The 27,976-nt window shown below is 40.3% G+C and overlaps 1 protein-coding gene and 1 pseudogene across 1 annotated transcript in view; both read right to left on the bottom strand.

Annotated features, from left to right (window-relative positions):
* get1 (guided entry of tail-anchored proteins factor 1) overlaps positions 1–27,976 on the bottom strand; it is a 222,610-nt gene that overhangs the window by 169,829 nt on the left and 24,805 nt on the right. The window lies entirely within an intron of this gene.
* On the bottom strand, positions 102–27,976 carry LOC140374063 (immunoglobulin superfamily member 5-like; annotated as a pseudogene).

Here is a 27,976-nt window from a genome sequence, read left to right as displayed (position 1 = left end):
TTGACTGTCTCCAGGTATGCTGTTTACTGTAGACCCCCAACACCCCCCACCACACACTGTCATCCCCTACTGAGCCCATAAACAAAAACACTGTCACCGTACACATCTGTACATTTAATCTACACCTGCAATGAAAATCATGCCCACAATGTATACATAACACACTCAGTAAAGTATATATAGTATCTATCTTAAACAACAGCAAACATGGCTATGAAATAATAATATACAGTGTTAAGGTTTTAATATTAGATATGGTATAGGATTTATCACACTGTTGTAATGCTGCGGAAATTCTTAGTGCTCAGTTCGCTCGTGGTGTCACTCTGGAAGGACAAGCTGCTGGAGGGGGCAACATCAGGAACCTGACACGGAAAAAAACGCAAATTAATAGATAAATAAATACATGAATTGAAGGATGCATCGCAGGGATCAGGTTTTTCTACAGGGACAATAAAGAACACATTCACCTTAAATAAATCATCTGATTGTTTTTCTATATCGTATTTAGACATTTTGGGGCAATATTGGATGTGACTCGGTGGATAAATAGAGATTGCAGTTATTATTATTTATTTTTTCAAGAAATTAACAAAAATGTGCTGACATTCATGGACACCAAAGCTAAAATGCAGTGAAGGATTTGCAGATTTTTGGAACATTTCATGATTAGGCTAATGTTTTTTTACTTTTGCATGTCAAAGTTGATTTTAGGTATGTAACAATAACTGAAATATTGATACCATATTATCAAAATCAATAGTAATATCATGGGTTGTCACAATATATCAAATAAACGTCTTACTTGCTGAGAGAACTACATAAACTATGATCCTTTGCTCCATTTCAGAGTAGGCAATGAAGGATTAAAGGTTGGACACTGTTTTTGAAAGAGACATTTCGACTGACATCCGGAAGTCATTTTCACTTTTATTAAGCACTTTTAAATCTTAATTCCTTGCACTATGACATTAATGGTTGACACCCAAGTCTGTTTCTTTAAAAGGAAAAAGAAGCATATCTACAATTCTATTAACCTTTCCACAATATCGCAGTAAACATAGTACTGTGACATGCATATTGTGATAATAAAATGTGCAAAACATGGCAAATGAGAGCCATAAACAAAAAGAGTTACAGGAACTGCAAAAGGCACTGGTGCCTCCACAGAACTTGCGACCTTGAACTAATATGCGCTAACCTTCTCCAGATCTTTATTAGATGCTGGGATATAACACCATACTTATCAATACGTAGCCTTCAACTGAATCAATAAATCCATTAGGTCCAACCCTTGGCGGCACAATTACCTCATAAACATCGACAATCTCAGATCACCGGGCAGAACTAAGCAGATTACAGCCATAAAAAACGTCATTTTCACATTCTGTTTCTGCCAGGCCTTCTGCAGGCCTCAAGGTTTTTTCTTTACATGATTTTGTCAACTATCATTCTTCTGAATCTTTTAGATAGCATGGATTGTGTTACAAATACCTAAATGAAGGATTACAGTTGTGTATAATACCTTATCACGAGCGTTCGAGATGGTAATTGGGATGGGAGGTCCAATAATGAGTTCATTAAAGAAGGTATCTGTGAATAAGAAAACAGCAGTTAGCATAATGTAATCTGACATCACAAAGAGATGGCTTAGAAAGTGAAGAAATTGACTGTGTACAATTACCTGGTAGGCTGCATTATCAGCTTAATTATGCTTATTTATGTACAGTACATTTAACTATGTGATATTGTTTATTGTGATTTATTTTTACATAATACACTGGATATTTCATAACTATTCTAACAGAAAGATAAAAAATGTTGTGATTATTTTTTGACAGTAAGGTCCTTTTACTCATACACATCTATATTGAACCAGGTGACTTGAAAAGACTATAGAAATAAACAAATTGAATATAATTGAAAATCATGAATAATAATACAGAGCTTTTCTAGGTAATCAATGTCGCTTTACAATTTCATGTATTAATCATTCAAAACAGACGCCATGGGTTAGGGTTTGATGGGCAGATGATCCAAATATTGATCATATTGTCATTGTTTTTTATGATTGTTTCTAGGTCTATGTCCAGAAAATAAAATCAAACATTAGAAATATGAAACTTTATAATTTTGCAGGTCGTATATTTTGTGTGTTTGGGGGTCGCAAATGCTAATGATCGGACTGAAAAAGGTTAAGAACCACAGCACATCCTGGACACTTTCAGATGTACAATGTAAGCTTTCACAAACTATAATGTAACTCTAAAATGCTGTATCTTTCTCTCACCTCTGTCGATAGAATATCCCAGGTTGACCTTCCCCTCTGCCATCCCAGCAACCGAGCTCCCCCTGCTTTCTGATTGGCTGAACCTGCAAAATGTCCATATGAATGATCCAATCACAGGGGCTAACCTTTAACCGTCCACATGTCCAGGAGTCATTTCGTGGGAGTGTTGGTAGCAGGTAATTTCTTTTTTGCTTCAAAATGACAATATTTCAACTTTTATATTTCTCATGTGCCCTGAGGGATAAGTCTTCAAAACTACTCATGCTTAAAATGCATTCGGGTGTAGAAAATGGCTGACAAATACAAAACCAGCAAGTAGCATACAACATCTACTTGTTATATCAGCTATTTGAATTGTAATTAAGATTTATATTTAATGCATGTGTGGTTTAAAAATGCATGTCTCAATCTTTTTTAATGAGAGAAAACAAAAGCCTATTAACTTGAAGAATTAGCATTAGCCATGTATGCTAAATTGACTTATAGCCGTGCCTAGTCAAACGTGACCATGAGGAGAACGGAGATACCGATTTCGCTTTATGTAAAACAAATGGCTGACTGTACCTTATGGTTTGCTGCGGGCTCAGTTCTGAAAAATAGCAAAAGTGGAAGAAAATGAGCCGTGACTTGTTGTTTATTCACTGACCACACTACTGTTATTCCATTTACGCTGCAATGGCAAAAGTTGTAAATGTCCTGGTGTTTATTAGCTTTAGCTGTAGCTGTAATATGTTAGCCTGGAGTGAATTGCGATTGGAAAGCGAATGCACCAGCACTAATGATTTTTGTAAGGCTTCTTCACGGTTGCCAAAGGTCCTTAAGACCGCTACAAAAGCGCAATATAATAAGTAGGATGCAGATGGAGCTAGCCCCAGGAAACGGCCAAACTACTTCTTTTACAGGATAAGGATCGGCTCGGTCATGATCTAAAAATCCCTGCTACCGTGCCGTCAAAAGTCTTCAGGGTGCTTTCTATAATATATTTTCTATATATAGCAGCATATGTTTTTGAAGAAGATAGTCCTTTTGGTAATATGATCCTGAAAAATCAAAAGTTGAATTATATATTTGACGCGACATTTGGATGGAATAAAATGTGAATAAAGCATAGGTCTTATCATTTGTATCGGTATAAAACCATGAAAGTATAACCACATATAAGTGTTTTTGTATTGATCATTGCAGTAAATGATGGTCAGAGTGGCCCCATATTTTTAGACATTAAATCAAGTCTAGGCAAAAGATATGTTGTTTGAACCCAAGATAAGAAGCTACTGTTAATGTCTAAACAAGGACTTGTGAAAACTGACATTGTGTGTGTTTATCTTGGGATCATGAACCACATGTGGAGTGTTTTGTGAACTTTTGTGAACCCTGGACTGCTAAACTCTGAACCAATAAAACTAAGGAGAGACGCAGAGAAAGCTAGCAACGTGTTTGTGTTTGTTATATTGCACTGGTTTGTTTTAACGGCAATTGTTTCATGTTTAGTTTAGTTCATGCTTAGTGAGACCTCCAACATTTTTCCTCACACGAGTAAAATAACTGCCTCCCATGTCGTTCTTGTTTTTGAAATGTTTTGAGCTTAACGCTGACATTTTATTTGGTCAACTCTGACATGTTTACAATAAATTGAATGGTGTGCTCTAAATGCATTGTGTGATGTTTAGTAGAAGCAGTATGGTGCACCTAATGTTAGAACTATTATTAACTTTGTAATCTTTTGAAATTATAGAGATATATGAGGTCAAATCCAAGCTAATTATGTTCAGTTTAGTTTTAGAGTAGGCTTAAACTATTTTAAACATGAGACAAAAAGTGCATGTCACAGAAGCGAGGAGAATCGCACAAGATTTAAAATCTTATGAAATGCTGAAGGCGAGACAAAAGCTAGTGTACCAAGAATCAGCTGTTTCCTGTATAGAGTAAAGCAACTCGCTTTGAGACTGTAATGTTATTCGCTATGTCGATGATACGTTTGTAACAATCAAGGAACAAGAGCTGGAAACCTTCTCTGATCACATCAATGCTGTGGACCCACATATCAGGTTTACAAGAGAAGACGCTAAGGAGAATCGCTTGGCCTTTCTTGATTGTTCCACGATCAGAGGAGAGGACGGGAAACTCCAAATAGAAGTATATAGGAAACCTACACACACGGACCAGTATCTGCTCTTTGGCTCCAACCACCCACTACAGCACAAGCTGGGTGTGATCAGAACCTTACAACACAGAGCTCAAGGTGTGCCCACCAGCTCAGAGGGCAAGAAGAAAGAGGAAAAACATGTCCGAAATGCCCTCTCAGCCTGTGGTTACCCCGCTTGGGCTCTCAACAGAGTGAAGAGAACCAAGAAGCAGGACAAAAGGGAAACTGAACAGAGAAGGAAGGGTGTTTCTGTCCCTTATGTGTCTGGCCTGTCGGAAAAACTGCAGAGAATTTTTAGACAACACGAAGTCCCTGTTTATTTTTAAACCAGGAAACACTTTAAGACAAAAACTGGTTCACCCAAAGGACAAGTTGCCGACTCAAAAACAGAGCAATGTAGTTTATTCGATCCAATGCAGTGAAGAAAGCTGTATAGAACGTTACATAGGTGAGACAAAACAGCCTCTACACAAGAGGCTTTATCAGCACAGAAGAAATACAAGTTCAGGACCTCAGAGCGCCGTGCATCTCCATCTTGAAGCCTCTAATCACTTGTTTGAAGACGGTGAGGTGAAGGTTTTAAGCAGGGAGAAAAGATGGTTTGAAAGAGGAGTTAAGGAAGCTATTTTTGTTAAAAAAGAAAGACCTTCTTTAAACAGAAATGGAGGGCTCAGATTCTCAATCTTCCTGGTATCTATAATGGAATACTGAACCCCTGGAAAGGTATAGGACCAGGACCAGGACATTTAGATGCTAATCAGGTACTCAGGGTGGTTGAGCCAGGGTCTCACAAAGACAAAGAGGATTCTAATAGGCCATTAAGATTCTGAATAGGCTAGCTCGGTAGATACAAGGGGGAGTTTCTGTTGAAACAAACAACTCTTTCTACTTCAGGAAGGCTCCTCCCAATGGGCGGGTCTTACCACAGAACAGTATTAATATCGGAGTTCTCGATCTAAATTCTTTTATTGACAATGACTCTTGGATGAGAGTCGAAACGTCTATTTTTTCAAACTGAGTCCAGATGACTACAACTGAAATTTTTTCTACTATGGAACACGCCTGGACGAATGAGGGATTACACCGACATACTGTAATGTTATGTTCAGACCACGCTGTCAAAATGATTTTGAGACACTGGACATACGTGGAACTATATGCAAATCTGTGTCTCGTGCTATTCAGATGAATGATGACAAGGATGCGTGAACGCTCAAATCCCGCTGCACCAAATTCTTGAACACACCACAGAAACAATATTTATTAACCTTTATTCAACCAGGTAAGAACCCATTGAGATCAAGACCTTTTTTTCAAGGATGACCTTTGACGTGCGTCCACTACAGATTTTGAATGCAAACTTTGACGCCTTGGTCAGAAACCACCATGAAGTGTTCAAAACGATCAACGTAATGCACTTCTAGGTTAGATGCAAGGCAAACCTTTGTTATTATTTCATAAACCTTAAGCCTTTGACACTATAAACCATTCCATCCTCCTACAAAGGCTGCGCCAACTGGGTGTTGAGGGCTCTGCACTTGACTGGCTCACATCCTACCTCACCAACAGGCAAGAGTTCATTTCCCTCTCCGGTCACTCATCCACCCTTTCCCCAGTAATGCAGGGGGTCCCCCAGGGCTCAGTCCTCGGCCCCCTCCTCTTCATCTGCTACATCTTCCCCCTTGGTCACATCCTCCGCCAACTCAACCTGGACTTTCACTGCTACGCTGACGACACCCAGATATACCTCACCACCAAATCCACCCAAAACCCTCCCCTCAGCCACATCGAAACCTGCATCTCTACAATAAAATCATGGCTCACTCTCAACTTCCTCAAACTGAACAGTGACAAAACAGAGCTCCTCCTCATTGGCACCAAATCCACTCTCAATAAAACTGGTCCCTTTTCACTCAGCATCGACACCTCGACCATCACCCCCTCTACCCTGGTACGCAATCTCGGTGTCATCATGGACCCCACCCTCTCCTTCACTCCCCATGTCAGCCACATCGTCAAGACCTCATACTTCCACCTCCGCCGCATCGCCAAAATCCGACACTGCCTCACCCTCCCCGCTGCTGAATCCCTCATCCATGCCTTCATCTCCTCCCGCCTTGACTACTGCAACTCCCTCCTCACTGGCATCTCCTCCCATTCCCTCCATAGACTCCAAATGGTCCAAAACTCCGCTGCCCGCCTCCTCACCCACACCCGGTCCCGTGATCACATCACTCCCGTTCTCCGCTCTCTCCACTGGCTCCCCATCAAGCAGCGCATAAACTTTAAAATACTCCTCCTCACCTTCAAAGCTCTTCACCACCTTGCCCCCCCCTACCTGTCTGACCTCCTCATCCCCCACCGCCCCACCCGAGCTCTCCGATCCTCCTCCTCTCTCACCCTGACTGCACCAACATCCCGACTCAAAACTTTTGGCGACAGAGCATTCTCCCGAACAGCACCCCGACTCTGGAACTCCCTCCCCCAACCTGTCCGCCACTCTCCCTCACTCACAACATTCAAATCCCGCCTAAAAACATACCTCTTCACCCAAGCCTATGACCTCCCCTACCCCTAGCCTCCTCTACCCCATTGCCTACACTTCTACCCCCTGTTACATCCCCATCTTTTTCTCTCTACTTCTTCTGTCTTGTTCATTTTATCTGTATATTAATGTGTTCTGTACGTGTTGTCCCCCTGTCTGTAAATACCCCCCCCTTTTTTATTATGTTCAGCGTCTTTGGGTCACTGAAAAGCGCTATATAAATAGAAGTTATTATTATTTATTATTATTATAAAACGTGGATCAGAAAAAATGTTCGTATAGAAAGCTGGTGATGGACAACACAGAAAGTAGTATTGTGTTTACAGTAGCTAATGTGCATCAGCTCAACCCTCACAATGTAAATACTGTGCAAGTGAGGAACTCTAAATGTTTTTTTGACTGGATGTCAAATTTGCAGAGCAATGGATGTGATTGCTGCAGTTTAAATGTATAGCTTTACAAGAGGTGAGTTATTTTTTTGTATTTTGCATGCTGTACTGCTGTGTCGATCATTCTGTTTGCCTCTGATGCCTCTAATACTTTATTGGCTGATGTTATGGTGATGATACCACAAATATCCCTGACACCACACACATGAGGAGTACAGCAGTTTAAAAATGCCTTACAAGGACCCATAGTCAGGTCCCAGCTCCCCGAATCAGGTACATTTCCTGTGGTGTGCTTAAAGCAAAAACATATCAAAATACTGAGTAGACTATTCTTAACTATTTGGATATCAATCATCTCTATACAATATATGACCTTGCAAATTATTTATTCATGTTTCATCTTTGAAAGGAAAAATATGGGTTAGTTATTTTTAAAATTAGCTTTGTCTAGTCACTTGTGATGATGAAAAGAATGAATTGTAGCCTAGGTTAAGGTTAAGGTATATTCTATTACCTATTCAAATCGATGACATCCAAGTGATCAAACCCACAAGCTTGGTCATTGTGCCAACCACTCTGCCAACTTGTAGGAAATGCCAATCTAAGTGTGACAGCAGAGCAAGGATGAGTGTATTAGAAGTTTCAGGTTGAAAATCGGCAGTGGGAGGGAGAAAGGGTCACAACTATTTTTTTGATAATCCCCACGCCTTGAATCAGTCACAGGGATTACAAAGTGCATTCTGAGGTGAGCTGTTAGTTATCTCTCACACACAGACCTGCTTTTTCTGTATCATAATTACAACACAAGTTTGTAATGTACTTTAGAATGGATAAACTAGCAAAACCTATAGAAAAAGAAAATCTCCGTCAAAAATGTGAATGTCTGTACTTTGTGCCACTCACTACGCTCATATGCACGCCAAGAAAACCAGACAACTAGCTTGTATAATACAAACCAAATGTACAATATGCAAGTAAAGTCAGGAATACGGAACTACGATTAATGCGTTAAAGGTGTTCACTTTTTTTAGATCAGCCCCTCCTCTGCGGACTAGCACTTATTGTGTCATTGTTTTGTCCTGCTACGTTAAAGTGAAAGTAAAAACCATCTGAGCTTTAATGTGTATATTTGTGCTGTGGAAAGCAAATAGTAACTTGTGAGCAACGACCTGCACGTTAAGGTTGAGATATACTTTATTAGATGTAATAGTTGTAGATTTGGGGCAAGAGTGGTCTAAACAATTTATGTGAATTTGATTTGGTTGTTAAGCGCACTTGGAATTCTCTGTGCATGTAAATGTAGTAACCATCAGCCATTCATATCTTGCCACTTTTACTTTTCACATCTACATTTTGCAATTCATATAAACACACTACCCTTTCCCTCCCTCCAGTTTTTACAGTTATGCTGCACAACTCTCCTCTGCCTTTATGAGCTTGCCATTTCACAGTAGAGCTTTTTACAAACTGCTTACATCAGCTCTTGACTCCCCCTGCTGGCTGATTGCATGTTGAACTCCTCTATCACTTCCTATGGCGTCGTAATTGTAAAATACGACATTGTAAACGTGACGGCTTGCTCAGGATAACACAGCAGTTGCTCTGTGACCTGCCTGCCGTATCCTGCCGAGTGGTGCTTTGTGCTGACAACAACTGTTCTCTCTTTGTCAGAAAAATACTGCGTGCCCTTGGAATAGGTCAGCATGGGGCAGTGCCAAGCCACAGTGGCACAGTGTGCACAGTGTGCAGCCGCCTATCTCCCTCATTATACTTTAATCACACTTTCTCTATATAGGGGAGGTAACGCTTTCTCACCTCCGGCAATCAAAGTGGAGAAGGAAAAAAAAGTGCCTACTTGTTCGTCCCCTTTGTCGGAGGCAGAGGACAGTGCCGATACAGAGCAGGGCGAGCGACAGCAGAGCGGAGAGAGAGCCCAGTAACGCCACGGCAACGATGCAGTCGCTATCCTCCAACACCTCTGCAACTGATGAAGATGTCATACAAATTAACATGGGCAAAATGAAGGTGCGATTTAAACTAGGCTCGTAACAGACAGTTCACCTACAGCCACTTTAGGCTTTCTAATACACATTTTACCCTTTTTATCAGCAGTTTGATATTCAATTCATATGATTGAACCTGCTTTTTCACAATTATTTCTATCACTATTTTTGGTTTAAAATAAAAAGTCTCAAATATATTTTTGAAAAGCTCTAAATGTCTACTTTACAACAGGGAAATATATATCTAAAAATATGTGCAGTATATTACATACAGGTGTTGGTATTCCTTCTCAAACACGTTAGTCTTAAGTCAGATCTTTGGAGGTACAAATATGTTAATTTTTGCTGTGAAAATAATAATATTAATAAAACCAAAAACTATAACATAGAAGCAACATCTGTGAATGTCTTATTTTGTTAAATGTTTCATTTGAACCTACGAGATGTTTTTTTCTGATCAGATTAAAAAAAATAATCTATACAGACAAAAAACTTGTATTTTTTAATTCTGCACACGCCTATGATTAGTAAAGGTGAACTGTAAGTTATTGAAGTGCACAGATTTAAAACACAAGGATCAAACTTGACTGTCCCACTTTACTTATTGACTTTACCCATATTTACACTTATTCTATTTGCATGCCCATATTATAATATTATTTAACCTGCAAATAGCACAACAATAGCACTAGATTTGCAATCAATCAAAACACATTATGCATTCACCCTTAGAGCTTTTTAAAAAAATAATATACTGTACTATGTCAAATTGAAATTGACTAATACATTAAAAAAAAATCTGCACTAACTTCAGCAGATTTAAAGATCTGACTACCAATGTTTCCCAGTGACTGTTTAATATTCTCATTTCTATTTCAAGCCAGGCAGAAGTTTGTTCAGAGTAAGTGCTTTAGAAGTGGTACAAGTGCAGTAGTAAATGGAACCAAATTGAGGTTAAACCTAAATGCAAATGTAACTTCAGGCTTTCAAACTCATGAATTAGCTCTTTTTATATTATATTCCAATACTTATAACGTTTGCATTTGGTCTAACTAACATCCGAATTTGGAAATGAAAAAACGGGGTGGTCCAAATGATGCTTGATGGGGAAATTATAACAAGTCAAGGGGTTTAATAACTAGTCTTATACATATAAATGATATAAGCGCCTGGTTTAAAGACATTTACCATAAAAGCAAATTATAATAGACACTGCTTCTCCTGTTGAACGATTATGGATGGGCTTATGGTACATAGTGAGATTTGCTATACTTGGGTAAAATAGTATTGTTATAAGATGAATTTTGCATGATCTTGTGTTGCCAGGTTTGCAGTGTTTCGTACCCACAGTGAGACGGACGGCGCTGTTGAGTGGCGCTCTCATGGCCGACACGGACACCAGACAGTGGACGTCACAGCTGGAGGAGGCTCTGACACTGAGGTTACTGCTGACAGAGAACTGACCCTGTCCAGTCTCCTTTGAGCTCATGTTATAATCAGCACTGTTCACCTACACACACAGAAAGTAACAGTGCATCACTAAAGTACTGGTAAATACTTTATAGTTGAGGCTAAAGCAAAGAAACAATGGCAGTTTAATGAGTTGTTAATGATACACAAATAGAAGAATATAATAGAAATACTGTTACCGGTAATTACATTATTTGTATTCTGGAAAAAAATAGTTTCCAACCATGAGAGTAGCACAAAGGTTTAGTGGGCCCACACTATATGTTCTCTATATACAACAATGCACCATACAGACTTTGTGAGGGGCCCCTTCCTGCTTTGGACCCAGGGTAAACAAGTACTCTTTACCTCCCCAATCTGACGCCCCTGTTTCCAACTAATGCACTAAAAAATACAATCTTAAAGGTGCTGTACCAGATCCAGTCTTAAAAACGTGACAAAAATAACGAATACATTTTTCTGGTCTAAAGTTATTGCTCACTAATGCATTCTGAGCATCTAAATTAATCACCGTGATGAGTTTATAAGTGCTTTTCACAAACATTAGAGGCCAGAGCAGAGTTTACTGTCACAGTAAAGCTAACAAAAATTAGCATGCTAACAGCGCATCCTAGAGAATAAACGCTGACAACACAGAGAGAGCATGAAACAAAGTTGAAAACATTTTCTAATTACGACCAAATGTACTATTTCAATTTTTTTTTATTTCAGTTATAATGTCTGTCCAGTCCTTGATTGTTTGTTGAGTTTGTTTCATCCATTTCTTAGTGATGGCCTTTTTTCCTGCTGAAGTTTGCGCCAAAGGTATCCATTTATTGTGTCCATGGCAGGAGTTTTGAGGCCAAAATACCTAGTTCTGAAGTCTGTAGTACTTTGTTAATCTCAGTCTGAATGAATAATAAGGAGAACATACAGGTTGTAATTAAACAAAACACAACTATGTTTTTTTATGAGGAAAAAAAACATAAAGATAGTGTCATTTTCATCATATATCTAATGTCAAATACAAACAGAAACACTGGCCTGATATAGTTATATTGTGCTTTTACCTCTCTACTGTTGAGATGCCAGTGCAGTGTGGGCAGAGGGTACCATCCTTCTGCCTGACATTCAAACTCCTCTGACTGCTCTTTCAAAGCAATCCTCGACTGCCCCAAGATCCTCACTCTGCCCTTTTCTGGGAAGAAAAAAAGGCACGTTGCAATATTTGCATTTTGGTCACGCATTATTTGAGCATTTGCATATGCTTGGAGAAAGGCTACACTTGATTGACATGTGCCCTCCGTTAATAATAGCATCCTGCATGGATAAAATCTCTGTTAATTTAGCATTGTACCTCTGGAGAACTTCTGACCCCAAGTCCTATATAACTTTGTTATATTTGGGTCATTGAGACAACTTAAGTTTATTGAGTGTCTGCGTGATGACGTCACGCTGACACTATATGTTCTTGTATTGTTGTGAGTGATGTCACAAATTTTGTATTATTATTATTATATTTTCCATTTAGCCAGTTTCAACTCCTTAACGCTTCAACCGATTTCAACAAGTTATACTTCATTATGATCGCTTTCACAGTAGTACGTGTGCTATTACTTTTGACATTTGAAAAACTTTTTACAGAATTTGCAAAAGTATTGTTGTTGTTGTTGTTGTTGTTTTATGGCGGTTGGCATCCAAGTGTTGCATTACCGCCAGACTTTATTCCTCAGACTTTGTCGTAGTCCTCAGACTCTGTCGTCGTAGTCCTCAGACTCTGTCGTAGTCCGTAAAAGTACTCCTTCCATTGCTTTGGTGTTACAAAGCCCATGAGGTCATGATATGTCTTTGTGACCGGCTTTATTCCAGGGAGACTCTTCTTCATCTTCCTCTCCTTCTTTGACGTTCGGTGCTTCCACCGTACAGCTTTATTCTTCAGGCTTCATTCTATAGGCTTTAATATGTCCACTGATGTCGCCGCTTGGTAGCCGTGCGTCTACGAGACTGGGCGAGGACAGGAGACCACCCCCACCCCCATCTCGTCACTCTGATCACTCTGACTCCCCACAAGCAGACCCCCATCACTCCGACTCCCATTTAGCGCCTTTAGCCTGTTTTCTATATCTGCCCAATCAAGCTCCTTTGTTCCAAGGAATCTCCCTGCAGCTTTAGCAATGATCCTGATCCTTTCAGTTCTGCTTTGAGTCTGAGCAGCACAGTTTACAACATCCACCATAAAGAGTACAAAATCCTCTCTATCCACAACCAGGGTATTCTCATTAATTCTGGAACCTGCACACATGGGACCTCCACTCTTGAAACCTTCACACTTCTTGGGAGCCACGCTGGCCTCTCTCATTTCGCCCTGGCTGGGAGCAGCGCTGGCTCCTCTCTCTGTATTTACTCTAAACTCGTTACTTGAAACTTTCTTGACTGCATCTGCATAGGATATACCTTGAGAGACCTTTATTTTCTGCACCTCAGCAGCTCTTTTGCTAAACCTGCATCCCCCGTAGGCAGAGCTATGTTCTTCCCCACAGTTACAGCACTTCAGTTTTGCACCCACGTCACACTTCCCATACTCATGATCTCCTGCACATTTACCACACCTTTGCCTCCCTCTACAGACCGCTGCAATATGCCCAAAGCGCTGGCACTTAAAGCAACGCAGGGGCGGCGGAACATATGGCCTGACGCTATAGCACATGTACCCAATGAACACCTTACTAGGCAGGCACCTCCCTTCAAGTGTTACCATTACCGACAAGCTGTCACATCTTACCCCAAACCGGGTCACCTTCAAACGCCTAGCGTCCACCACAGTAACTCCCGTCAAATTCTCCTTAACTTCATCCACAGACGTCGCCGTAGGGACACCTATGATAACTCCTCTGACCGTGTTTCTTTCAGCATTAGACACAAGAATGTCCTTTCCACCCAGACGTTCAGTTCCAATCGCCTTCCGTTGCTGAGCCGCGTCCTTGCACACGACCAGCAGCGAGCCATCTCTAAGGACACTCGCACTCTTGATCACTCCCACAGCTACAGTTAGGCTCTTTGACAATGCCACTGAATTCCACTCCTTAAAGGATGCACTATCCTGTGCAAGCTTTATGATCACCTTACAGTCTCTGCTCTCACCCCGGACATCAATAGCTTCAGCCTCATCCTGCTGCTCATTCCCAGAACCCTCGGACGAGCTAAGGGACTTTTTACGTTTCCGGGCACGTGCAGGCAGAAAAGGCTGCTCCTCCACGCCGTCCAGAACGTCTTCCATCCCCGATCCACTCTCCTCCGCCATCTCCCGTCTCTCCAGACCGGGTGTTGAGCAAGGTCTCCTCACAGTTTTGTCTTCCAGTGCTTTGACAAAGCCCAAGAAGTCATGAGATGCAGACTCTGTCGTACTTTTTCCCCATTTTAAATGAATTTGGGCATTATGAGTGTCTGCGGAATTCTTTAGACTTTATTCTTTAGGCTTTATTCTTTAGAATTTTGTGACAGAGCCAGTCGAGCGAGAGAGAGAGAGAGAGAGAGAGAGAGAGAGAGAGAGAGAGAGAGAGAGAGAGGGGGAATGGAAAATATAATAATAATAATAATAAAAAATTGTGACATCACTCACAATACAAGAACATAGTGTCTGCGTGACATCATCACGCGAAGACACTATGTGTTCTTGTATTGTGGAGAGGGAGAGAGGGAGGGAGGGAGAGAGAGAGAGGGAGAGAGGTAGACTTTATTCTTTATTCTTTAGAATTTTGGGACGGAGCCAGTCGAGAGAGAGAGAGAGAGAGAGAGAGGGGGGGGAGAGGGAGAGAGAGGGAGGGAGGGAGAGGGAGAGAGAGGGAGAAAGGTAGACTTTATTCTTTAGGCTTTATTCTTTATTCTTTAATTCTTTAGAATTTTGTGACGGAGCCAGTCGAGCGAGAGAGAGAGAGAGAGAGAGAGAGGGGGGGAGAGGGAGAGAGGGAGGGAGAGGGACTGAGAGAGAGGGGGAGAGGGAGGGAGAGAGGGAGGGAGAGAGGGAGGGAGGGAGAGGGACTGAGAGAGAGGGGGAGAGGGAGGGAGAGAGGGAGGGAGGGAGAGGGAGAGACGCAGACACTCCAGCAATGGCTTCAGCCATTGCAGATTTTCTAGTTTAGAATTTACTGTAGACAACGTGTAGCATTTTATATGGTGATTGTGTTATCGTAAGGATTAATTACTTTTCCATTTCTATTTTAACTAACCTGTCTGTTTACACTGGAAAAAGTCAAATCTATAGGTAAATTGAAATTAATTGGGCGAGAAAATTTTTATCTTTTAACTTTTTGAGCAAGAAAAACAAGAAAATGATCTACTAGGGACAGGACAAAACACCATTTTGGCCACACAATTTTGATATGTTTAAAGTTTTGCTGTCATGTTAGCACTGCTTTTTAAAGCTTCAGCCTCCCAAGAGGTGTAACACAGTAAAGTTACCCCTACCAAATGTAAACAATTGACCGCAAAAAAAATTGAAAAAAATCTCACGAGATGAATTTCGCAATTGTAGCTTGTGAGACAAACAATAACAGCTTTTCCACACCCTTATTTGATTATATTTGCCAGGGATGCCAATATTAGTATCGACTGCGCTGTAAAGGCAAAGAGATAATTTTTCATTCGGCACTTTTAAATGATTTTATATTCCATTTCGGTGATTGATCGCTTGCCTCAAAGACTTTTCTCCTTCGCTCGCTGCCAAATAAGCCACTTAGGTCCGTGCGCTACAGTGTCTCATGTATGGGCTCTCACTGTGGAGCGAGCGGGCGATTGGTACGGACAAGGAGATGATTACAGAAGCCGGGGAGTATTGTCGACGGGAATGACATGTCTGAGTTGATTTAGCCGCGGGCCTTCTGATGTTGTGAGCGCGTTATTGGCTGTCGCTGTTCTCCTCCGAGCGTTGATTTGATGTCATAAACATGCAGTGATATGGGGAGCTGCTGAGGAGGGGCAGGAGGGACAAAGCTTTACATGGGAACAAAAGGCTGACGTGTACGGATGAGGCGTTCGAGATGTTCAGGATGATTGACAGATGAGAGATAAGGTTTGTGGAAAATAGCAACAAGATGTTATCCAACATAATTACTTCTTCAGCTGTTAATCATAGTGTAGGCCTAATGTTGCACACCATAGTTCCAGTTTGTCTGAAGCTAACAGTGGGCTGAATGCAAAGAGGACTTTAAAGTGTTACCTAAGCCAATTTTATGCTGTCAATCATTTTCATAACAACACGATTCTACTGTCTTTTTGTTAACAATTGCTAATACCACCAGGCTACCACTTGACCTACATACCACTGATAGCAACACTATAGGTAGTACTATAACTACCAAGACACTTACCACTAAGTATCATTACCAGTACAATTTAAGTACCACTAAGTATCACTGTAAGTAGTCCTTATATAAATACCGACACAAGTACCACAAACTATCACTATAATCGTGAATACAAGTATAACTATTGTTTTTCTCCCACTCTAGTGCACCAGTAAATGCACCACATGTGAGCTTCAGGACCCCCTCCCTCCTATCAGCCTATCTATTAAAGGTGTGCATCTATCTATCTCTTTTTAAGGAAAAGGGGGAACAGTGCATAATGAACATTTAAATAAATGCAAAGAATGTCAGATTATAGTTTGAGGCTAATCTCCATCTGCAGACCCCCTGGTAGGTTGACAAAGAGATAAATACATACACACACACAATATACACAGATGTACAGCTGCAACATTGTATAACCCAGAGAGTGACGAACAACATTCAGAACCCAATTTATCTGTATTGCACAAACCCCTACATTGCACTACTTCTTTTTGCTTATACTGTACCTCTATATTGCACTGATTATTATTGCACTCTTCTACATTGCTGTTGGCTGGTGTTTGTGTGTAGTTGCACATTTTGATCCCAATTTGATTTCCTCATGGTTATATTTGTTTTGATTGTTGGGCTTAAAGGTGTTGGAGGCATGGTATTCTGAACACTAAGGTAAATACACTGCTTGCCATATTTGGTGTTGTTCCATTATGGCTGATAAGTAGGCTAACAATCTGCCATTTATTCTGCTCTTCAATTATAGCTCTCATTTGTGCTCCTGTGTTTGTGCTCCTCTTCTGTTTACTTGCGCTCGTATTGTCAGCTGTGTGGGAAAACTGTAGGCGTGTTCGTGTGGCTGTAGTCTATAGGCTTGGGGTGTCTTGCTTTGAGAATTAGATATTAACCATTTTAAATGTTCTGGCCATTTGTACTGTCCTAAATACTTAGCGCTACTCACACTTTATACCATACTGCGCTAGGAACTACTTGCACTTTGAACAACTTGGCACATCGTACTACATAGCAGCTAATTTCATTAGTGTTTTGGATATTTATTTTTGTTTTGTTTTTCTATATTTTGTTATAAAAGAATGCCACTTACTGTTGTTTTAGCCAGACTTGCCTGGGTGTTTTAAGGGGACCCTAACCCTTATCACATTACCAGAACTACCACTTACAGCAATGCCATAAGTACCACTAAGTGTTACTGTCATCATTGATCCCACTAGAAGTACAAATAAGTACCAAAAACTACCAATATAAGTAATACTGTAAGAACCAGTATCAGTAAAAGACCACTCCAAATACGACTGTAACTACTGAAAGTACCTTTATTTAAGTATTTAAGTTCCACCTAATCTACCTACTAATTAACGGACCCTTGACTATTCAAACCAGGACTAAACAGCACTAAACCAGTGCCGTACCAGGGCTGAACCATAAAGCAGGACTAAATCTAGACTGAACCAGGACAAACCCAAGACTAAATCAGGGCTAAACCTAGGTTAAATTGGCATAGATATTTTACAATGACCCTGACATTATCACAGTACTTGTTTTCTTTTTTGTTATTATTATTAATATCAGGTTGTGTATTTATTTAAATTATTCTATGGTAAAATATTTTTTGTTTATATTTCCATGTACCTTTTAACTGCCTTTTGCTCAGTTTTTTGCCAATCCTTTTGCCTTCCAATCTTTTATACTTGCACTGAGCATGTTTTTATTTCATGGTATTGTTGATGAGGCAGTTCTTTAGATGAGGGCTAGAGCTGGCTACATGTTAAATCTGCTGATGTAAAGTCTGTGCTTCCTGAAAGCGCTGATCAGATCGTCACACTCAGTGATTTATTTCTAAAATTGTTCTGTATTTGAAAACTCAAGGAGCCTTTACATTATTATTATTATTATTATTGTGTATTGTACATTTTGTACATTATCAGATGTTTCGGGATGCCTGTCTCATGTTGAAAGTTCTAAATGGACTTACTTGCATCTCCACTCTTAAATGATTTAGCCCTGTACAATCTTGAACTTTGGTTAAAACAACTCAGTCACAGACCCATATTTGATTTTTTTGGACTCTTTTATATTTCTCAGTTGGTAGAGTGCTCGTCCTCTGAAAAGTGCTACATTAATGTGACCATTCTGTTTACCATTTAAATGTTTCTCTGTTTCTTTGTAATGTCTCAGATCTGTTGACATATCACCTGTCTGTGCTTTATTAGGTTTAGTGTCTTGTTATGTCAAGTTATGCATCTGATGTTGTCTAATTGAATATTCAAACAGCTTTTTTTCTGCCAAATGCACAAACTCAGATGTGTTCCTACATTAATGTGAGAAAGTTTTGATTCAAATGTATTTCAACGGTCCAGTCACCCCATGCTCTTCATTACTCATCTCTGATTTATATCAAAGAAGCCTTCTCTGCAGCTCCATTGCAGAGTCTGTTTGTTCGCAACAGCCCATGCAGCGGCCGTATCGATTCTCGAGGTGTGTCGGTGAGCGGAGAGCGAATAGTAGCTAAAGTGTAGCCGTGTGACTCTTCATATTTACATCAGGCTCATGTTGGACAATTAACTCGTGCCGGGAGCAGTTCTGACGGCACAAGCTGAACGGTCCAGTAGCTTTCGGCTGGATTTACGGGCCCTATCCAACAGTAAATTGGGCTCTGCAGTGCACAAATCAAGGCAGAGTTGCTGACTGTTAACGGGGCGTGCCAGGATGGACAATTAATGGCAGGGCTGTGTCAGGTCCCGGTGATGGTGCGCGTCCACATGGGGCCTGATTCTCCACACACCACTGGGAACGCTGCATGTGTCAGAGCAGATTTGTGGCCCTCGTGACTGGAGATGCTCCTCCAGTGATATACTGGGAGGCGAGGGTCATTGGTCCTGGTGCAATTCACTTTGGAAGCAATAGTCATTCATTAACTCATTTTAAGATGAGGTCTCAATTGAATGTGTTTCTGTAAAGGACAATGCCGTCTGGAAACATTTCTATTGAATCTATGTATGCGTGAGACGTTTTTGCACATACTGTGACAGTACCAAGAACTAAGTCTCGATTTAGTAAGAGGAACCACCAAGTACCCTTACTTGCGTTTACACAGCGACAGTGGTTGAAAGTGGTTCAAACTGGCTTTTACATTAGCACTAGCATGTTTAAATATATAAATGAATTTGGATAGGAAAACAAAAGTCTTTTGTTCCTCCATCCTCCTCCTTTGAGCGCTGTAAACCTGCACGCAAAACTGTGATGCACAAAAGAAAATCCAACAAACAATAGATCTAACAACAAAACAATATTAGATCCAACTCAGTAAAAAATAATACTGTACTGTGTTGTAGCCTAGATGGTTTTGTATTACCACATTTCATTTGAGCATTTATTGTCTCACAGTTTTATGTGCATGATGACAAAAGTAGCAAGATGAAAGGACAAACTTTTGTTTTCCTAAACCACTTAATTATATGTTTTAATATACACTGCACGAATGCTAATGTTAAAGCCGTCAGACCCAATTTCAGTCCCTGAGGCCCGAGGTGTCTTCCCCGGTGGGACATGCCTGAAACACTTCCCCAGGGAGGCGCCCAGGAGACATCCGGAACAGATGCCCGAGCCACCTCAGCTGGCTCCTCTCGACGTGGAGGAGCAGCGGCTCTACTCCGAGCTCCTCACCTTATCTTTAAGGGAGCGCCCAGCCACACGGCGGAGGAAACTCATTTCGACCACTTGTATCCGCGATCTTGTCCTTTCGGTCATTACCCAAAGCTCATTACCATGTGTTGGACTTCCACAATAAGATATTAGGCAGTACTAAATTTACATCTTCTAAAACTTTTCGGGAAACAAATTTTTGTCATGCTACCTAGTTTATTTAATTCTGGAGATGTTTTCGCCTAATGCTCCTGACCCGTTTCCCCAGCGGCCTTTAGAGATGGGTCAAATGCAGAGGACAATTTGGACCTAGTTTAAGTAAGGTAAATAAAAATGTTAGAAAAGCACTGTTTCTTCAATTCTGTGACCCCATTCATTCAGCAGGCATCTCTCTACAGTCATTTACATTTGCGTTTTACAAATGTATGCACAAGTGGCAGGGATTGGTTCTTCTGGGCGGTTTTAGATATCAAGCTGTAATTACTAAAGGGAATTCCCACGTGTAAGTATATGCAACCTTCCTCCGCAGTGCTTTTGCAGATAAGAACTAGGGTATGTCCTAAACAGAAGTGCAGGGACATAGCTGATGCTTATCTCCCGCTCCTCTCCACTCCACAGGGCAAACCCAAAGTGTAGTCGCCGGGGTAACGAGAGGCCAACCATAGACTGTAAATCTTGCCTGTTGTGACTGGTGAGGAGTCCAGCACTTTGCACCTGGTATTTATATCTAGCGGCCGATCAATTTTGAACCCCCCAGACGCGCCCCCACTGTCATTAAGAATTTGAGCGCGGCCATCAAACACTTGGCCATAGAGATGGGAATGATTTGCTTCTCATTGCGGATCCCTAAGGCGCAGCTTTTACCAAAACACTAAAAACTTTTCTCGCATCGATCGGTCCACCGCAACCTAATAAATCAAGGGCAGTTCATTAGGATGTGCAGTAAATGGTGCTCGATTGTCACAGAGGAAAGTTTGTTTGAGAAGTGTTGAAGCGTGAATTGCGAAGGAATTATCTAAACTCTAGTAAAACAATAAGTGGTCTTAAAGCAATCAAAATGGTGAGAAACAAGCAAAGGGAACATGCTCCTCCATACACATTGGTTTAAGCCGTAAAATCTGAAAACCCAAAGTCCCATTTGCATCTTTTAGATCGATAAATTGTGAATAAATCAACTAAGAATATTTATTTATTAAATCAATAGAGCTTTTGCTTTTCTGTCACTATATTTTATACAATTCCTACAGCCTACAGTGTATTTTGTCTGTGTGTCAGATTTAATACACATATAAAAATATGATTGCTTAAAACAAGACAGTTCTGTTTGAATGTATCCATTAGAGCTAAATCAGAGAGTGCAAGGCTCCAGCTGCTGGTGAGGAGGAGGTGCACTGAAGAATTATGTGACAGCGCTACAAATGTTGTTGCTTGTTTAGAGAAAGGAAACTTGTTCAATAAATTTCACATTAACTGTTTGGATGATTAAAACTGGTGTGTTTCATGTTGTATTTATTCATGTATTTATTCCCGGGACAGTGCATATTAATAAACATTTCTGTAAATATGCCCGAATTAGCCAAAAGGCTATTTTTCATCTGTAGTCCCATGACAGCTGTTACAGTCAGCATAAAACAGGGAATAAAAAAAATATTTTACACAGAAGTTACAAATATTAAGTTTGTGCAGATAGTGGTTTGTTGTTAGAATGTATTTGGTTCTGAAAAATGAGTGACATTGTGAGGGACATTGTGATCCCAGCCCTGTAGTTTGAATCATAAGACTAAATGGTGGTTGAGAGATGAGATGGTTGGATGCATTTCAGAGCTAAAATGATCAAAATGTGAGAATTAATCTTTTTGGTGTTGTTAAAAGCAAATGTTTTTTTGTAACACAGGGGTTTTAAATTTCAGTCATGCAACATTTATCTGTTGCTGTGAAGTATCTTGTCAGCTGATTTACACAGTTACCAAGGCAGAACAGCGCCATCTGCAGTGTGACTTCTTCAGGACACAAGTGTGGGAGAGTAAAAAGGCCCCTTCCTCCTGGTTCATAGTGGGTGCTGGTCACGTTTCCATATTTCAGTTGCCTCCTTAAACCAGTGAGTGTCCCATCCCAGTCCAGAATGTGGTTTTACAATGATCATGATTGTTCTTGTTCTGTTTTAAGCTTTATTGCTCAGTTTCCTTTCAACATTCTGCCCATTGTTCTTTTTTTAGAGCGCTGAACGCTCTCCATGATGCATGCAGGGTAATTTGTATATGACTTTACATCTGTGCTCCGGTTCTATTTTGTGTTTTCACAACAACATCACATGACAAGACAGAAGACACAGAGTGAACAAACAAGCTTTGAAAACAGAACCTTTCAGTGCCACTTGTGGTACGCAGCATTGTGAGTTTGAATCTGGCTCTCAACAGTTTGCTGCATGTCATTCCGCGGTCTCATTCCCATTTCACACTGCATTGTCCTGTCAAATAAAGCCCAACTTCTAAATAATCAGTAGACCAAATGATAATGTTCGGACTAGGATTGAAACATTTTTGGCAATAAAGCTAGTAGTAACAGCTCAGATCTGTGGAGAGGTGACCCACGCCTGCAGAATTTATGTTTTTTAAATCACGTTTTGCTACAGAAATTGATGTAATTGAACAAATAAGAAACTGCAAAACCCTTTGTTTTGTTTTTATAGCAATGGAAACCCCACTACATTGAATAATTAGGTATGGTATAAAGGTATGGTAGATAGGTGTAATGCCACACTTTGGTACATTTCAGGCAAACATCTCCATGGAGACAACCAGATGGCAGACCCTCTATCAGAAAAGTTAGTCTACCTTTAAATGTTGACAAAAATGCATTGTAAATTGCTGTAGGCAAAAAAGTGTCATTTCTACTACCATGGGTCCATACACGGGTTAGTACTGTGATAAAAGGATGTTCCCTGTGGTGTACTGACCTTGTACATTGAGCTGAGCCGTCCTCTTGTTTACTTCCTGGAGGTCACAGGTCACCACTCCCTCGTGCTGCCTCTGGGTGTTCTTCAGGATTAGACTCCAGCCTTCTCCCTGAGATGTGGACACCCTCTCAGCTGTGATGTTGGGGTTTGTGGAGGGCACTGGGTCGTTCTGCTGAGGAATGGTCAGCACAGTCTTACCTCTCACCTGCCAGATCATAGCGCCCCACTGTGGATGTTTGGTGATACAGGTGAAGCGGGCCTCTGCTCCGCGCAGGACTGTGAGGGTCTCAGGCTGCAGCGTCATCTCGGCTCCTCCTGCTACAGAGGACGAGTTAGCATCAGCAGCATAAATGGGTTCGCAAAGCCGAAAAAAGGACATTCAAATTTTGAAGTTAAAAGAGAGATGTTATTGTTTCGCCTCAAATGTTCAACTATATGGTATTAAAGTTTCCTATCTGGCATTTATTCATTTACAGGTGTTTATAGCTCCTTTATAGTTGTTTGTAGCTTCCCTACTGTGGCGCATTCCAGGCCAAACAATAACTTCTACATGAGAAGCAGGCAATTAAACCTAACTTATTTGTAGAGGGAACGATGTCTTTGCTTTTCTCTTAAAGGCGGTATGGACGATTTTTCGGCGATTTGAGAACGCAGGCGGAAGTGCGCATGCGCACTCCCCTGTGCGGACTCATACAACACACACGTGTGTTTGTTTATTGGTGCGACGGATCGCCTCGCATCTCTCGTCTCCCGTAGATTTCTGTCCACTTCTGTGTCAGCTCGAACTGTCATTCTCCGTCTTCATTTTGCCCCGTACACTGAGGGAACTATATTATGATAGATCAATGCGCTTAGGCACGCGGAAACGTGGGGACGAACCACACGCGGCTGCAGGTGAGCGGTAGGTGCGTTTTATGATTGATACGTGGCAGAACAAATGATTTATCCACGCCACGAGGAAATATGATACAAAATTTGCTGTAACAAATCGTCCATACCACCTTTAACTAGATATAACAATTTGATTTTATCGGCTTGTTTTCCGCTGCTGTGCCCCTTTGTCGTCTCACGTTCAGATAATAGCCGGGACGTTCTGCCTTTTCTCAACTGCTTTCAGCGAGAGCCTTCCCAGATTGATAAATGTGTGGAACTCAATTCAGAGTGATACATATATCAATCTAGCCGATGTAAATCAGATTAGATGAAACCTACTGAAAAGTTACACAGCGAACCTTTAAGATAGCTGAATATATACATCAGAGTATAAATGTTACAAATACCTAAAACCCTAACGAGTCACTTCTCAAGACACAAGAATATGCACTTTCGCTCCAGTCTAGTGTCTCATCATCACCGCATTACTGTCGGGATCACATGCAATGGTATTTATTTATTTATTTGTCTATGGGAGTTTTTATTTATTTATAGGAGATCTTCTACTGAAAGTGTTTTTCAGACTTCCTATAAGTGATCTGTTCTTCTGTATCTACCTCTGTATCTACCTGCGTTGCACCAACGAAATTTCCCCATGTGGGACAATAAAGGATTATCTTATCTTATCTTATCTTATCTTATCACCGCATCACCGCAGCAGCAAAACCACTGCCGTCTGCATCCACTCTTTCTCTTCATCAACATCAGTGTCCGTATTTTCCCTAATAAACCTAACGCTTTCTTTTTTTTTCAGGTGGGCTTCTGGTGAACTGGCCTTGGTGTAGGTTCTTTCATTTACATCCAAAAGTAAACTGTTATACTTATATTGCGTTTGTTAATCCAAGCTAAACGCTACATGCTAATTGAAGCTCAGCTAACTTAGCTAACGCTAATTGAAGGCCATAACATTCTGGAGGGAAGGTGAACCTCTGACAGCTCTCCTTACCACGGGCAGCTCACACTTAGCAAGTCATTATAAAGTGCTTTCATTACAAAATGTTAATAGCCTCTAATTGCACTGTTGGTTTATTAAGCAAGCTGTGGCATACTGCCGTTTGAAGCCTTGGATGTGATGGTAAAACGACACATCGGGCTGTTCTTCCTCAAACTCATAGCGTACATGTTTGTTCAGGGGCCACTTACCTCTGGAGGTGCAGCAGAGCAGGAGGGTCAGGAGCAGGGCAGCAGACATTTTTCAACACTTTATGTTCTTGGTTGCGCAATCCATTTTAAGTGTTGTAAAAGACCTGCAAAAATAACAGGACATGTCAAAGTAAACATACTGAATACTAAAGTAAAATCTTTAGATATCCACTTAAAGTGCAAATGCATGTTTTTCTAAGGATTTTTTTGTTTGGTGGGATAGTTCCTGTGTTCAATATTTATCATAGTTTTACATCAGTTAAGTTGCAGTTTGTAAAGAAATATTGAAATATAAAAGTTGAGAGAAGAGCTGAGTTCTAAAACAGAATCCGTCTTTGAGGTCATCAATAAGCGACCTTCAATATTCTTCTAACAGTTTAAACAATCGTTGAACAAATAATGGTGATTTGTCAAATCACAACAATGGTGTAATTTCTATAGATTTTGGCCCTTGTTTACAACATGGTTGCTAGGTACCAATTATGAAATTAATACCTGCATGTGTCACATCTGCTGCACATGTCCAACTCATGCGATCCGTACAATGTCACCAAAATAGTCAAACTGAGGAAAATTATGCAATACTTCTGGTGAAACCTTTGGCAAACTGTATAGTCTTGTCACATCACTACATTTGAGTTTGAGGGGGTCATTTTTGTGCATTCATGGTGATCTTGCCTAAAGGTTCTAAGTCCCTGCTTTGTGCAAACAGATATATACATTTAAAGGTTATAATAAATGTTTAAAATATATTTTTGTTGATCCAAAATCAGTATAAGCGTTTATCAAAAGCATTCAATTTCACTTTAATAGGTCTCTAATAGAGAAAATATGTATTTACTCTAAAAGTACATATTGGCCTACGTTAACTTTTTATATTTGATTGTTTTATGTGATTATGTTAATTATTTTTATATTTAATTTTTTTCTTCCTCCTGCATTTGTTCAAAATGTATTCCTTTTTCCTACACTGTCATTTCCTCAAAGCTGATTTATGCGAATTGACTATAAAAAGAGCATTAAAAGTACTCTATTGGAGGGCTTCCTAGTGGGCCCTGGAGTAGGAGGGGACAGGAATAGTAGCAGTAGGTGGAGGTAAGAACCTGGAGACACTTTATCTGAACAGGCACAAATGAACTGTGGTGGAAAGTAACAAGAGTAAAACAGCTGTACATAAGTGACATTTTTAGGTATCTATTTTTACCTAAGCACATTTTACAGTGAAAATATTTACTTTAACTTCATGTAGAAAAAGCTTCAGTTGTATATTCTGGACATTGTTTTTAGAAAAACAAGACTCTGGATTCTCATCCAAGAGTCATTCTCAATCTCTGGATCTAGTCTGAGAACTCAAGATATTTATCCTACTCTGAGTAGGCCCTCCCCACCGGGCCGAGTCTCCTGATGATAGCCTGTCCTGTTTATCTATTTGTGGTACAGTTTTAAGTTAACCCTGAAATGTATCTTATTTGTTCCCCAGACTGCCCTGTAATGAGCCATAGAATCCTATTGTTAGCTGCTGCAGTTCTCTCATCACTGTTGAGAACCTTAGCATCCGAATGGCTAGGGCTGTTGTATATTACAGGTAAATTGAAACTTAAACCTCCATTCCTGTTTAAAGAGGATTCTCTTTTTTTTAAACAAAAATGGCCTCTTTATCTCCTCTTTCAAACCATCTCTTCTCCTGCTTAGAATCTCCACCTCACTGTCCTCAAAGGAGTGGTTTGAGGCTTTAAGTCAAAGATGCAAGGCACTCTATAACGCTCACCTGTAACGCTCTTTACAACTTTCTTCACTGCTTTGGATAGAGTAAACTACATTGCTCTGTTTTTGTGTCGGCTTCTTGTCCTTAGGGTGTCCAGTTTTTGTCTTAAAGTGTTGCCTGGTTTAAAATAAATGGATTTCGTGTTGTCTAAAACTTCTTTGCAGTTTTTCCGACGGTCTTGAGACATAAGGGATAGAAACACCCTTCCTTCTATGTTCTGTTTCCCTTTTGTCCCTTTTGTCCAGCTTTTTGTTCTCTTTACTCTGTTAAAAGCCCAAGGTTGTATCCACAGGCTGAGAGAGCATTCCGGACATGTTTTTCCTCTTTCCTCTTGCCCTCTGAGCTGGTAGGCACTTTTGGGCTCTGGGTTGTAAAGTTCTGATCACTCCCAGCTTGTGCTGTAGTGGGTGGTTAGAGCCAAAGAGCAGGTTTCCTGTATACTTCTATTTGGAGCTTTTCGTCCTCTCCTCTGATAGTGGAACAATCAAGAATGCCAACCGCCATAAAACAACAACAACAACAACAACAAGAAAAGCCAAACGGTTCTCCTTAGGGAATACACCAACTCTTACTTCATATAAATAGTTCTAAAAAATATGTGTGAAATACTTTTTATTCTAAAAATAACATTGAAACGGGTATTCCCTGTGATACTTTTACTTAATTAATTTTAAAATCCTGTATCTGTACTTTTAGTTAAGTAACAATGTTTATACTTTTTCCACCACTGCAAATTAAAAGTAAAATTAAACTATGCTTTAAACTTCTCATTTCCATGGAGAGAAGCAGGTGACGCCAACAGGTCAAGTTAGATCTGTGGAGAGGCAAACTCGACTGTACTGACAATGTTTTTCAAGTAACCGTTTTTTGCCATAAATTTTGCTGAAATAGAATTAAAGCCAGATAGATGAGTTAAATGCCAAACTGTGTAACATTATGGCAAATTACATAGTGTACCATTAAAGCCAAAAGGAAACTATGTGTATTTGGATAGACTCATTTATATTTATGCATGGAAGTAATGTGCTTTATCAATGCAACAGTCTCATTGCAGTTCTTTAGTAACAAACTTTGGCAACTATCTATGGCTCTGGATAGTGGCAGACCGAAAAACTAACCTTTTAGAGAACCATTAACTTGTTTGATTAGGTAACATTACTTTGTACATTTCCTATGAATCAACAGATGCTTAATTTGTCACCTGATACTATAGTTCTAAAAGTAAGCTACAGTTTGCTATATAAAAAGTGTCTTTCTCACCTCTCAGCGTTGTTGTCCTTCTGAAAGAATGGTTAATGCTCCTCCCATGGCAGCAGTGCTGTTTGATGTGTGCTTCAGGGTTGTGTCACCCAAAA

The sequence above is a fragment of the Eucyclogobius newberryi genome, unplaced genomic scaffold, assembly GCF_026437365.1.
Source record: "Eucyclogobius newberryi isolate DKJ021-1_F unplaced genomic scaffold, fEucNew1.0.hap1 SCAF_10, whole genome shotgun sequence".
NCBI classification, from domain to species: domain Eukaryota; kingdom Metazoa; phylum Chordata; class Actinopteri; order Gobiiformes; family Gobiidae; genus Eucyclogobius; species Eucyclogobius newberryi.
Note: the sequence above shows the minus strand (reverse complement) of the source record. Positions and strands in the feature narration are given on the sequence as shown.